Source organism: Neomonachus schauinslandi, chromosome 16 (genome assembly GCF_002201575.2).
Source record: "Neomonachus schauinslandi chromosome 16, ASM220157v2, whole genome shotgun sequence".
Classification (NCBI taxonomy): domain Eukaryota; kingdom Metazoa; phylum Chordata; class Mammalia; order Carnivora; family Phocidae; genus Neomonachus; species Neomonachus schauinslandi.
Genome location: NC_058418.1, coordinates 41,497,246 through 41,509,464, shown reverse-complemented (window position 1 = coordinate 41,509,464; position 12,219 = coordinate 41,497,246). Strand labels below are relative to the sequence as shown.

Below are 12,219 nucleotides of genomic sequence, written 5' to 3'. Positions count from 1 at the left end.
ATGATCCGTGTATCTTCATAGCAAACTGCCTTTTACATCTATACAAGTTGTAGGAAAAAGTCTATTCTTTGTCAAATTGGATATTGAGCTTTTCCGTCTTAGTTATCACAAATACTTTTCTTCTATCACTATTTCCTCAGTTGTTTTTTTTTTACCTATACCCTATCTTTTTTCTATTTTTTTTAAATGGCATTTATTTATTTATTTTAAAGATTTCATTTATTTGACAGAGAGAAACACAGCGAGAGAGGAAACACAGCAGGTGGAGTGGGAGAGAGAAGCAGGCTTCCCACAGAGCAGGGAGCCCAACGCAGGGCCCGATCCCAGGACTCTGGGATCATGACCTGAGCCAAAGGCAGACACTTAACGACTGAGCCACCCAGGCACCCCTCTATTTTTAATAGAAGTATAGTTGACATATAATATTACGTTACTTTCAGGTCTACAACACAGTGATTCAACAATTCTATATGTTATGAAAAGCTCACCACAAGTTTAGTTACCATGTGTCACCATACACAGTTATTACATTATTACTGACTATATTCCCTAGGCTGTATTTTTCAACCCCATGACTTATTTATATTATAACCAGAAGTCTGTACCTCTTAATCCCCTTCACCTACTTCACCCATCCCCCAACCTCCTTCCCTCTGGCAACCACCAGTTTGTTCTCTGTATTCATGAGTTTGTTTCTCTTTTTTTATTGTTGTTTGATTTATTTGCTTTGTTTTTTAGATTCCACATGTAGTAACATCATACAGTATTTGTCTTTCTCTGTGGACTTATTTCAATTAGCATAATACCCTCTAGGTCTACCATGTTGTCACAAACTTCAGTTTTTTTTTCAAGGTCAATACAGAAATCAATTACATTTTTATTGATATAAAGCAACATATCATTTGGAATAATAAGCAATAAACAATAAACAAGCAATAAACAACTGGAAAAGTAAAAACAATTCAATTTATGATATTTAAAATATGATATACTCAGGGATAAGTTTAACAAAAGATGTGTAAGACTTGTACACTGAAAACTAGAAAACACTGCAGAGAGAAACTGAAGTTGAAATACATGGAGAGATATAACATGTTGATGGATTGGAAGACTCACTATTATTAAGATATCAGTTATCTCCAAATTGTTCCTTAGTGTCTTTAGAAGAAAACACAGGAGGATAGCTTGACAACACTGAGAACATCTTGGTGAAACAGTACAAAATATTAATTTTATTATAAATCTTGACACTCGAGTATATATCTTTTTACTATTCTGTGTTAACAAAATGGGAAGTATACGTAAGTCACTTGTGCTACAAACCAGACCATGACGGTTGTCTCAAGGAAAAGCACCTGTACAATTATTTTAGTTGGGAACTGAAGGAAGTACTTTTCTAAAAAAAATAGAACAGCACTTTTACTTGAAAGAATGCCTGGCAAACTATAGCAATTGAAACATATCTGGCAGACTTTTTTTTAATCTTTTTTTTTTTTCTTAACCTATATTGCATTATTTGTTTCAGGGGTACAGGTCTGTGATTCATCAGTCTTGCACAATTCACAGCGCTCACCATAGCACATACCCTCCTCAGTGTCCATCAGCCAGTCACCCCATCCCTCCCCCCCCCACCACTCCAGCAACCCTCATTTTTTCCCCTGAGATTAAGAGGCTCTTATGGTTTGTCTCCCTCTCTGGTTTCGTCTTGTTTCATTTTTCCCTCCCTTCCCCTTGTCTTGTTTCTCAAAATCCTCATATCAGTGAGATCATATGACACTTATCTTTCTCTGACTGACTTATTTCGCGTAGCATAATACCCTCTAGTTCCATCCATGTCGTTGCAAATGGCAAGATTCATTTTTTGATGGCTGCATAATATTCCATTGTGTGTGTATATAATACCACATCTTCTTTATCCATTCATCTGTTGATGGACATCTAGGCTCTTTTCATAGTTTGGCTATTGTGGACATTGCTGCTATAAACATGGGGGTGCAGGTACCCCTTTGGATCACTACATTTGTATCTTTGGGGTAAATACCCAGAAGTGCAATTGCTGGGTCATAGGGTAGAGCTATTTTCATCTTTTTGAGGAACCTCCATACTGTTTTCCAGAGTAGCTGCACCAGCTTGCATTCCCACCAACAGTGTAGGAGACAAACATCAATTTCTATCATACATAACATTCTATTTTTATAGAAGAGACCACCTTAACTTTGCCATGAACAGTGCCTTCTACTTCCTAAATATATCTCCATTATACAGTTAAGAATATAATCTTGGGGCGCCTGGGTGGCTCAGTTGGTTAAGCGACTGCCTTCGGCTCAGGTCATGATCCTGGAGTCCCGGGATCGAGCCCCGCATCAGGCTCCCTGCTCAGCGGGGAGTCTGCTTCTCCCACTGACCCTCCCCCCCATGCTCTCTCTCTCTCATTCTGTCTCTCAAATACATAAATAAAATCTTAAAATATATATATATATTTAAAAAACTAATTTAGATTTTAGCTTAACTGAAAATTAAGGCCATTTGTAAGTCATTTTTTCTTCAAATGACTACCCAATTTTCTGAACAACATTTTATTTTGTTTCTATTTTATTTTATTTATTTATTTATTTATTTTATTTCAAAGTAGGCTCCACGCCCAATGTGGGGCTTGAACTTAAAACCCTGATATTAAGAGTCGCATGCTCTCCCAACTAAGCCTGCCAGGCACCCCATATCATTTAATTTTAAAATGCCTTAGGGGCACCTGGGTGACTTGGTCAGTTAAGCATCCAACATTTGATCTCAGCTCAGGTCTTGATCTCAGCTTAGGTCTTAATCTCAGGGTAGTGAGTTCAAGCCTTCCGTTGGGTCCCACCCAGCATGAAGCCTATATTAATTAATTAATTAATTAATTAATTAATTAATAATAAAATGCCTTATCATGTATGGGCTTATTCTTTCTTGTCTTTCATGTGTTGTTTCTGTATCTGAAATATGCCCTGCCATCTTCATCTTCTCCATTCCTCTTGGCTTGCTTTCTCTGTCTGAGCTGATCATAATATTTATCCCCAGTTTATCACCAGTGTCTCTCCATGACACCTTTCTACCCCCACCTCTGGTATATCCAGGTACTTTTTTTCGTTTCTAGTTTGGTTGAAGGATCTTTAGTATATCCCTTATTTTCAGAAATACAAGTATACTCAGATTGAAAAACTACACAATTCCCCACCTCAAAAAAAAAAAAGAAAAAAAAAAAAAAGGGCGCCTGGGTGGCTCAGTTGGTTAAGCAACTGCCTTCGGCTCAGGTCATGATCCTGGAGTCCCTGGATCGAGTCCCGCATCGGGCTCCCTGCTCGGCGGGGAGTCTGCTTCTCCCTCTGACCCTCCCCCCTCTCATGTGCTCCCTGTCTCTCTCATTCTCTCTGTCTCAAATAAATAAATAAAATCTTTAAAAAAAAAAAAAATCAAAGCCAAAATGAATAATGGGAGCCCCTGAAGGATAAGGAGAGAAGGGATAGAAAGAATACTTGGTTTTGGTTTTGGTTTGGTTTGGTTTTTTAAGATTTTATTTATTTATTTGACAGAGAGAGAGCAAGCACAAGCAGGAGGAGCTGCAAGCAGAGGGAGAAGCAGGCTCCCCGCTGAGCAAGGAGCCCAATATGGGACTTGATCCCAGGACCCTAGGATTATGACCGGAGCAGAAGGCAGACACTCAACCGACTGAGCCACTCAGGTGCCCCTAGAAAGAATATTTGAAGAAATAGTGGCAGAAAATTTCCCAAATTTGATGAAAAACATTAATCTGTACATCTAAGAAGCTCAACAAACTCCTAGGAAAAAAAACCTCAAAGACAGCCACACCTACACACAAATAATCAAACTGCTGAAAACCAAAGACAAAGAGAATCTTGAAAACAGGAAGAGAGAAATGACTTACCACATACAAGGGATCATCAATAAGATTAACAACTGATTTCTCAGGGCACCTGGGTGGCTCAGTCGTTAAGCGTCTGCCTCCGGCTCAGGTCGTGATCCCAGGGTCCTGGGATCGAGCCCTGCATCAGGCTCCCTGCTCAGCAGGGAGTCTGCTTCTCTCTCTCCCTCTGCCCCTCCCCCCTGCTTGTGTTCTCTCTCTTTCTCTCTCAAATAAATAAATAAAATCTTAAAAAAAAAAATAACAGGGGTGGCTGGGTGGCTCAGTCTTTGGGCATCTGTCTTCGGCTCAGGTCATGATCCCAGGGCCCTGGCACCGAGCCCCCCATTAGGGTCCCTGCTCCGCGGGAAGCCTGCTTCTCCCTCTCCCACTCCCCCTGTTTGTGTTCCCTCTCTCGCTGTCTCTGTCAAATAAATAAATAAAATCTTTAAAAAAAAAAAAAACAACTGATCTCTCATAAGAAATGATGAAGGCCAGAAGGAAACAAGGAGGCAAAGACTTGCACACTGAAAACTACAAACTATTGTTCAAAGAAATTAAAGGAGATCTAAATAAATGAAAAGACATCTAATGATCATGGATTGGAAAAATTAATATCATTAAAATGGAAATATTCTCCAAACTGAGCTATGGATTCAACACAAACCCTATCAAAACCCTAGATGCTCTTTTTGCAGAAATTGGTAAGCTGATCCTAAAATTCATTTGGAAATGCAAGGAACACAGAGTAGACAAAACAATCTTGAAAAAGAAAAAAAACTTGGAACATTCATACTTCCTAATCTCAAAACCTACTCCCAAGCTATAATAATCGAGACTGTATGTTGGGGCACGTGGATGGCGTCCAACTCTTAATTTCGGCTCAGGTCATGATCTCACAGTTGTGAGATCGAGCTCCATGTCGGGCTCCGTGCTAGGCATGGAATCTGCTTAAGATTCTCTCTCTGCCTCCCTCTTCCCCTGTCCTCCGCTCTCTGCAGGCTCTCCCTCACACACACAAAAAAAGACTGTGTGGTACTGTCTAAAGGATACACATATAGGCCAGTGGAATAGAATTGAGAATCCAGATACAAACCAAAACATCTATAATCAACTGTTTTTTGACAAGGGTACCATGATAATTTGGGGGGGGGGAAATTATCTTTTCAATAAATAGTGCAAGAAAATGAATTTTGATGTGAGGTATGCACCCTACCTCATATCACATACAAAAATTAACTCAAAATGCTTCAAAGACCTAAATGTAAGAGCCAAAACTATAAAATTCATAGAAGAAAACACAAATATAAGTCTTTGTGACCTTAGATTAGGCAATAATTTCTTAGAGAGGATACCAAAAGCAGAAACAACAAAAGAAAAAATAAGTTAAACTGGATCTCATCAAAATTTAAAACTTCTATGTATCAAAGTATACTATCAATAAAGTGAAAAGAAAACTCACAGAATGGGAGAAAATATTTGCAAATCATTTATCTAATAAAGGTCTAGTATCCAGATTATATAAAGAACTCTTACAATTCTTAGAATAAAAAGACAAAAACCCGATTAAAAAATGGGCATAGATTTTTTTTTTCAAGATTTTATTTATTTATTTGACAGAGAGAGACACAGCGAGAAAGGGAACACAAGCACGGTAAGTGGGAGAGGGAGAAGCAGGCTTCCCGCGGAGCAGGGAGCCCGATGTGGGGCTCGATCCCAGGACCCTGGGATCATGACCTGAGCCGAAGGCAGACGCTTAACGACTGAGCCACCCAGGCGCCCCAGGCATAGATATTTATTAGATATTTCTCCAAAGAAGATATACAAATGGCCAATAAACAAGGAAAAGATGCTCAACTTCATTAATCATTAGGGAAATGCAAAAACCACAATGAGATACCACTTCATAGCCACTGGGATGGCTATAATCAAAGAGACAAATAAGTGTTGGCAAAGTTGTGGAGAAACTGGAAACATCATACTGGTGAGAATATAAAATTGTAGAGCTGCTTCAGAAAACAGTCTGGCACTTTCTCAAACAGTTAAACACAGAGTTATGATATGATCTAGCAGTTCTGCTCCTAGGTATACATACCCAAGAGGAATATACACAAATGTTCATAGCAGCATGGTTCATAATAGCCAAAAGGTAGAAATAATCCAAATGTCCATCAACTGAATGGATAACCAAATTGTGGTATACGCATACAAATAATTATTAGTCAACCACTAAAAGGAACGAAGTACTGATACATGCAATGACATGGATGAACCTTAGGAATATTATGCTAAGTGGAAAGAAACCAGGCATAAAAGACCATATGGTATGGTTCTATTTATATGGAATGTTTAAAACAGGCAAATCTATAGAAACAGAGAGTAGAATAGTGGTTTCTAGGGACTGAGGGAGGGAGAAATTGGGGAGGGCTTGCTAACGGATATGAGGTTTCTTTTTGGTGTGATGAAAATGTTCAACAGTTGATTGTGGTGATGGATGCACAATTCTATAAATATAACCAAAAGCCACTGAATTGTACAATTTGAATTGGTGAATTATATGGCATGTGTGAACCATTATCTCAATAAAGGTGTTAAAAGGGGAGCCTGGCTGGCTTAGTCGGCAGAGCATGCGACTCTTAATCTCAGGGCTCTAAGTTCGAGCCCCATGTTGGAGGTAGAGATAATTTAAAAATAAAAGCTTTTTTTTTTTAAGATTTTATTAATTTATTTGAGAGAGAGAAAGCATGAGTGGGGGGGAGGGGCATAGTGAGAGGAAGAAGCAGACTCTCTGCTAAGCAGGGAGCTAGCCGCCAGGCTGGATCCCAGCACCGTGGGATCATGACCTAAGCCGAAGGCAGACACTTAACCGACTAAGCCGCCCAGGCGACCCTAAAAATAAAATCTTAAAAAAAAAATGTTGGGGCACCTGGGTGGCTCAGTCATTAAGGCGTCTGCCTTCAGCTCAGGTCATGATCCCAGGGTCCTGGGATCGAGCCCCGCATAGGGCTCCCTGCTCCGCGGGAAGCCTGCTTCTCCCTCTCCCACTCCCCCTGGCTTGTATTCCCTCTCTCACTGTGTCTCTCTCTGTCAAATAAATTAAAAAAAAAAAAAAGTTAAAAAAAAATTTTTTTTTAAATGTTAGGGCGCCTGGCCGGCTCAGTCAGTTAAGCATCTGTCTCCAGCTCAGGTCGTGATCCCAGAGTCCTGGGATCGAGCCCCACATCAGGCAGCAGGGAGTCTGCTTCGCCCTCTGCCCCTCCCCCTGCTCATGCCCGCCCTCTCTCTCTCTCTTTGACAAAAATAAATAAATAAAATCTTTAAAAAAATTTTTTTTTAAATGTTAAAAAATGCTTAGAAGAACAATTTTGGGTCAACTGACAAAATTAGAACATGGAAGGTAGATTAAAAAAAGTATTATATTGGGGCACCTGGGTGGCTCAGTCGTTAAGCGTCTGCCTTTGGCTCAGGTCATGATCCCAGGGTCCTGGGATCGAGTCCCACATCGGGCTCCCTGCTCTGCGGGAAGCCTGCTTCTCCCTCTCCCACTCCCCCTGCTTGTGTTCCCTCTCTCGCTGTGTCTCTCTCTGTCAAATAAATAAAATCTTTAAAAAAAAAAAAGTATTATATCAATGTTAAGTTTACTGAAGATGATGCCTATATCATAACTGTATAGAAGAATCATAACTTAATTCTGGGAAAATATCAATGAAGTACTTGAGAAGTAAATTATAGTGTATGAAACTTATTCCAATAGTTAAGGAGAATGCATGAAACTAATGTAATACTGTGTGTCAACTGTACTTCAGCTTAAAAAATTAGTTAAGGGGGAGAGTAGTGGCTCAGTCATTAAGCGTATGCCTTCAGCTCAGGTCATGATCCCAGGGTCCTGGGATAGAGCCCCGCATCGGGCTCCCTGCTCAGCGGGGAGTCTGCTTCTCCCTCTCCCTCTGCTGCTCCCCCCTGCTCGTGCTCTCTCTCTCTCTCAAATTAAATAAATAAATAATCTTTACAAAAAAGTTTTTTTTTTTTTTAAAGATTTTATTTATTTATTTGAGAGAGAGAGAATGAGAGACAGAGAGCATGAGAGGGGTGAGGGTCAGAGGGAGAAGCAGACTCCCTGCTGAGCAGGGAGCCCGATGCGGGACTCGATCCTGGGACTCCAGGATCATGACCTGGGCCGAAGGCAGTCGCTTAACCAACTGAGCCACCCAGGCGCCCCTACAAAAAAGTTTTTTAAAAAATTAGTTAAGGAGAAAAATATATACATTAGATAGAACACAAATGATAAAACAAATCAAGCAAAAATGTTGACCATAGGTCAATCTGGGTATGGATGTTCTCTGTCTATTCCTGCAACTTTTTAATAATTTTTTCCCTTTTAAAAAAATGTTTTATTTTTTATTGAAGTATAGACATACAACAACTTTTCTATAAATTTGAATTCTTTTTTAAGTTTTAAGAAATTACCCATTCTAGGCAAAGGACTTGAATAAAAATTTCTCCAAAGATGATACACCGATGGCCAACAAGCATATGAACACACTCAACATCACTAATCATCAGAAAGATATGCAAATTAAAACCACAATGAGCTATCACCCGTCACCCATTAGGATGGCTATTATTCAAAGAAAGAAAGAAAGAGAAAGAAGAAAGAAAGAAAGAAAAGAAAGAAAGAAAGAAAGCAAGAAAGAAAGAAAGAAAAACAAGTGTTAGCAAGGACGTGGAGAAATTGTGCACTGTTGGAAGGATTGTAAAATGGTGCAACTGCTAGGGTAAATAGTACAGAGTTTCTTCCAAAAATTAAAAACAGAACTACCACCTGATCTAGCAATCCCACTTGTGGGTATATATATCCAAAAGAATTGAAAGCAAGATCTCAAAGAGATATTTGCATACTTATGTTCATAGCAGCACTATTCAAAATAACCAAGAGGTGGAAGCACCCAATGTCCATCCACCAATGATGTATAAACAGAATGGGGCAGATATATACAATGGACTATTATTCAGCCTAAAAATGGAAGGAAATCCTGTCACATATTACAACATGGATGAACCGTGAGGACATTATGCTAAGTGAAACAAGCCAGTCACAAAAAGACAAGCATCGCATGCTTCCACTTCTAGGAGGTATCTAAAGTAGTCAAATTCATAGAAACAGAAAATAGAAGAGTGGTTACCAGGGGCTGGAGAGATGGGGTAAGAGGGAGTTGTTTTATGGGGTGTACAAGATGAAAAGATTCTAGAGATCTGTTTCACAACTCAACACTACCAAAGTGCACATTCAGAAATGGTTAAGATGGCAAATTTTATGTTATGTGTTTTTTACTACACACACAAAAGAATTTTAAGTATCCATTCTAGTAATCAGGACCTCTTAAGAACACTGCCTCCTCCCTTGGTCTTGCTTAGAGAAAGGTTTAAGTCTAACAGGTAGGTGTCCTCTCACAGTCTGGGCGACTGGAGTCCCCTTGTTTTTATAAAAAGGAATAAACAAGATTACATCTGAGGAACTCCTGGAAAACCCCTATCAACAAGGCAGAACTTAGTAGGGAATCACACTACTGCTCCCTTGACTTCTGCTGAGCTAGTTCATCCTTTCTTCACCTCCAGCTGCTGAGGGGCTTTGCAGAGCTTTTAAGGAGGTGCCTGGTATTTCCTAGACCCTATACTCTGGTCCTATGAGGTGGGTGGGATGGTTTAACTAAATCCACAGCTGGACCGCCTCACGTGAACCCAGGAAGATCATCCGGGCAGCGGGCCTGCAGAGCAATGCTGGATCCACCAGGGGGCATCAGGCACCATACTGTGCCATGTCCAGTACTTGGCCCAGTCCCCAGCCACCTACTCATGCTAAGCAAGGGTCCACTGGCCGGCCTGCCTCTGCTCTCCACAGGGGTTAGGCCTGGGGGGAAGGCCTAGGTGTCCTCTGGCAGAGGCTGGTTTGTTTATAAGCCATATTGACTCTCCCAGAGTAAATGCCCGTCAAGCATGCCAAAGGGGGCATCACAAGCAAGAAAACAACAGCTAAGTTCTCTGGGACTTGTCTTTTTGGTCCCCATTCCTCACACTCTGAGTCCATGAGTCCTCGCAGTCCTTCCTCCCAATCCTCTTCTAAATCCAAGAGGTTTTTCTGGAGGGCCAGGAGGGTGCTGGCTAAGAAAGGCTATACCTAACCCACAGCTGACTGCTTGGGGGCCTGAGTGGAGGCTCAAAGGATGAGTGACCAGATAAATAGTGCTCAGTGCACTACCACATTCCCCTGGGACTGGCCTCTGGACACAGGTTCCTCCCTGACCTGGGCACATTCTGGCAGCTTGGAAGGCTTATGGATGCCCAGCTCCCATTTCTTGGACCTCCTTGCCTCTATTTCAACAAATCCCTTAGAAGTCAGGTCCTTCACCTGTGACCCTAAACTCGGGAACCTCCCTTTCTGACTCCCACATCTGGACAACACACACTCCCTCTCTCCCATTTCACCTTGCTAACTCCCTAGATGGCTCTGGCCCTGCCCAGCTGTAGATACTGGCAGGCCAATCCCCAGCCATGAGCATCCCCCTGCCAGGTTTTGCAGCTCTCCTTCCCATAAAGCTGAAAACCAGCATGACTATGCATACCTAACTGCCAGGCAAATCTCCCAGTGCCCATTCCCCATAGGAATGGGACCAAAACGCCCTCACTTTCTTTCCTCAGGTCCCCACCCCATTCCTGCCACCCTCATCACTGACAGAGGACTGGCTTCCCACATCTTGTCAAACAAGCCTCTCAGGCAAACTACCTTGGCTTCCCTGCCTTCCACGGTTCCCCCACTGTCCTCCCTGCCCTATCTTGGAGGCAGGCCCCACCACCTCATCTAGAATCCTGCCCCTCCAAGTCCAGGCCCTACCCCACACTGAATTGCTGAATCTTCAGGCCTCCCCTCACTGCTAAGTGCTTTCTCTTATGTTGCAAACATACAAGTCACTTAGGAACAACTCCCTTCACCCAGCTTCCTTCATCTCCCCTACGCGTGTACTCTTATCTTCCCTTCACCTCTTGAATTCCTGAGGGGTAGTGGGCACATCTGTTTCTACTTCCTCATTTGCGGCTCACTCCACAATCCATTGCCCCCACAAGTGTTTGCATCTCTGTGCCATGGCTGTCCTCCAATCATCTGATTTTCAAATCAAACACCTTTTTGGTCTTTTTGCAATTGGATTTCTGTGCATCATCTGTTACACTTGATAGACTTTAACTTTTCCCTTCCCTGACACACATTCTTCTTAATTTGCCTATTTCTCTCACTCTTTTACTTTTTTTAAATTTTATTTTAAGTAGGTTCCACACCCAATGTAGGGCTTGAACTCACAACCCCAAGATCAAGACTGAGCCAGCCACGTGCCCCACTCTTTTACTTTTCTATCATAAATTACTTACCTGTCCCCCCACATACAAACACCCAGTAGATTAGGGTATATTCTTCCCCAAGTTTCCTCTTAAGCTCTCCCTTCTCTCTATACCAGTGGCTTTCTTTTTAATTAAAGTTTTTGTTTTGAGATAATTGGAGGTTCACATGCAGTTGTAAGATTGTGAGCTCCGGGGCGCCTGGGTGGCTCAGTTGGTTAAGCGACTGCCTTCGGCTCAGGTCATGATCCTGGAGTCCCTGGATCGAGTCCCGCATCGGGCTCCCTGCTCAGCAAGGAACCTGCTTCTCCCTCTGACCCTCCCCCCTCTCATGTGCTCTCTCTCGTTCGCTCTGTCTCAAATAAATAAATACTCTTTAAAAAAAAAAAAAAAAAAAAAAGAATGTGAGCTCCTAGGGGCACCTGGCTGGCTCAGCTGGTTAAGCGTTCAACTCTTGATCTCAGCTCAGGTCTTGATCTGAGGGTAGTGAGTTCAAGCCCCACATCAGGCCCTATATATGGGTGTAGAGCCTACCTAAAAAAAAAAAAGAGCTCTTTAGTACTGTTTGCCCAACTTCCCCAATGGTAACATATTACAAAACTAGTATAATATCACAACCAGAATCCTGACACTGATACAGTTAAGTCACAGAACAGTCCCATCACCACCAGGACTCCTTGTGCTGCCCTGTTATAGCCACAGTCCCCATCCCACCACCAGTGCCTTTTAAAGATAGAAATATATGAAGCACTTGAGTAGCTTCTTCTTCAACTTCTCACACACACCAGGGAGACATATCAGGACTGGGAATGGGGGGAAGCTCTCCAGATAATTCTGTTATATGCCCAGCTGAGAAACACTGCTCACACCTCCACACTATCCAACATCAGCTACTTCTGTAATGCTGTTTTTCCTAGAAAATGCTTTTTAAACCT

The 12,219-nt window shown here is 41.7% G+C and overlaps 1 protein-coding gene across 1 annotated transcript in view; it reads right to left on the bottom strand.

Annotated features, from left to right (window-relative positions):
- DUS2 (dihydrouridine synthase 2) overlaps nt 1–12,219 on the bottom strand; it is a 50,589-nt gene that overhangs the window by 27,924 nt on the left and 10,446 nt on the right. The gene's annotated exons all lie outside the window — the stretch shown is intronic.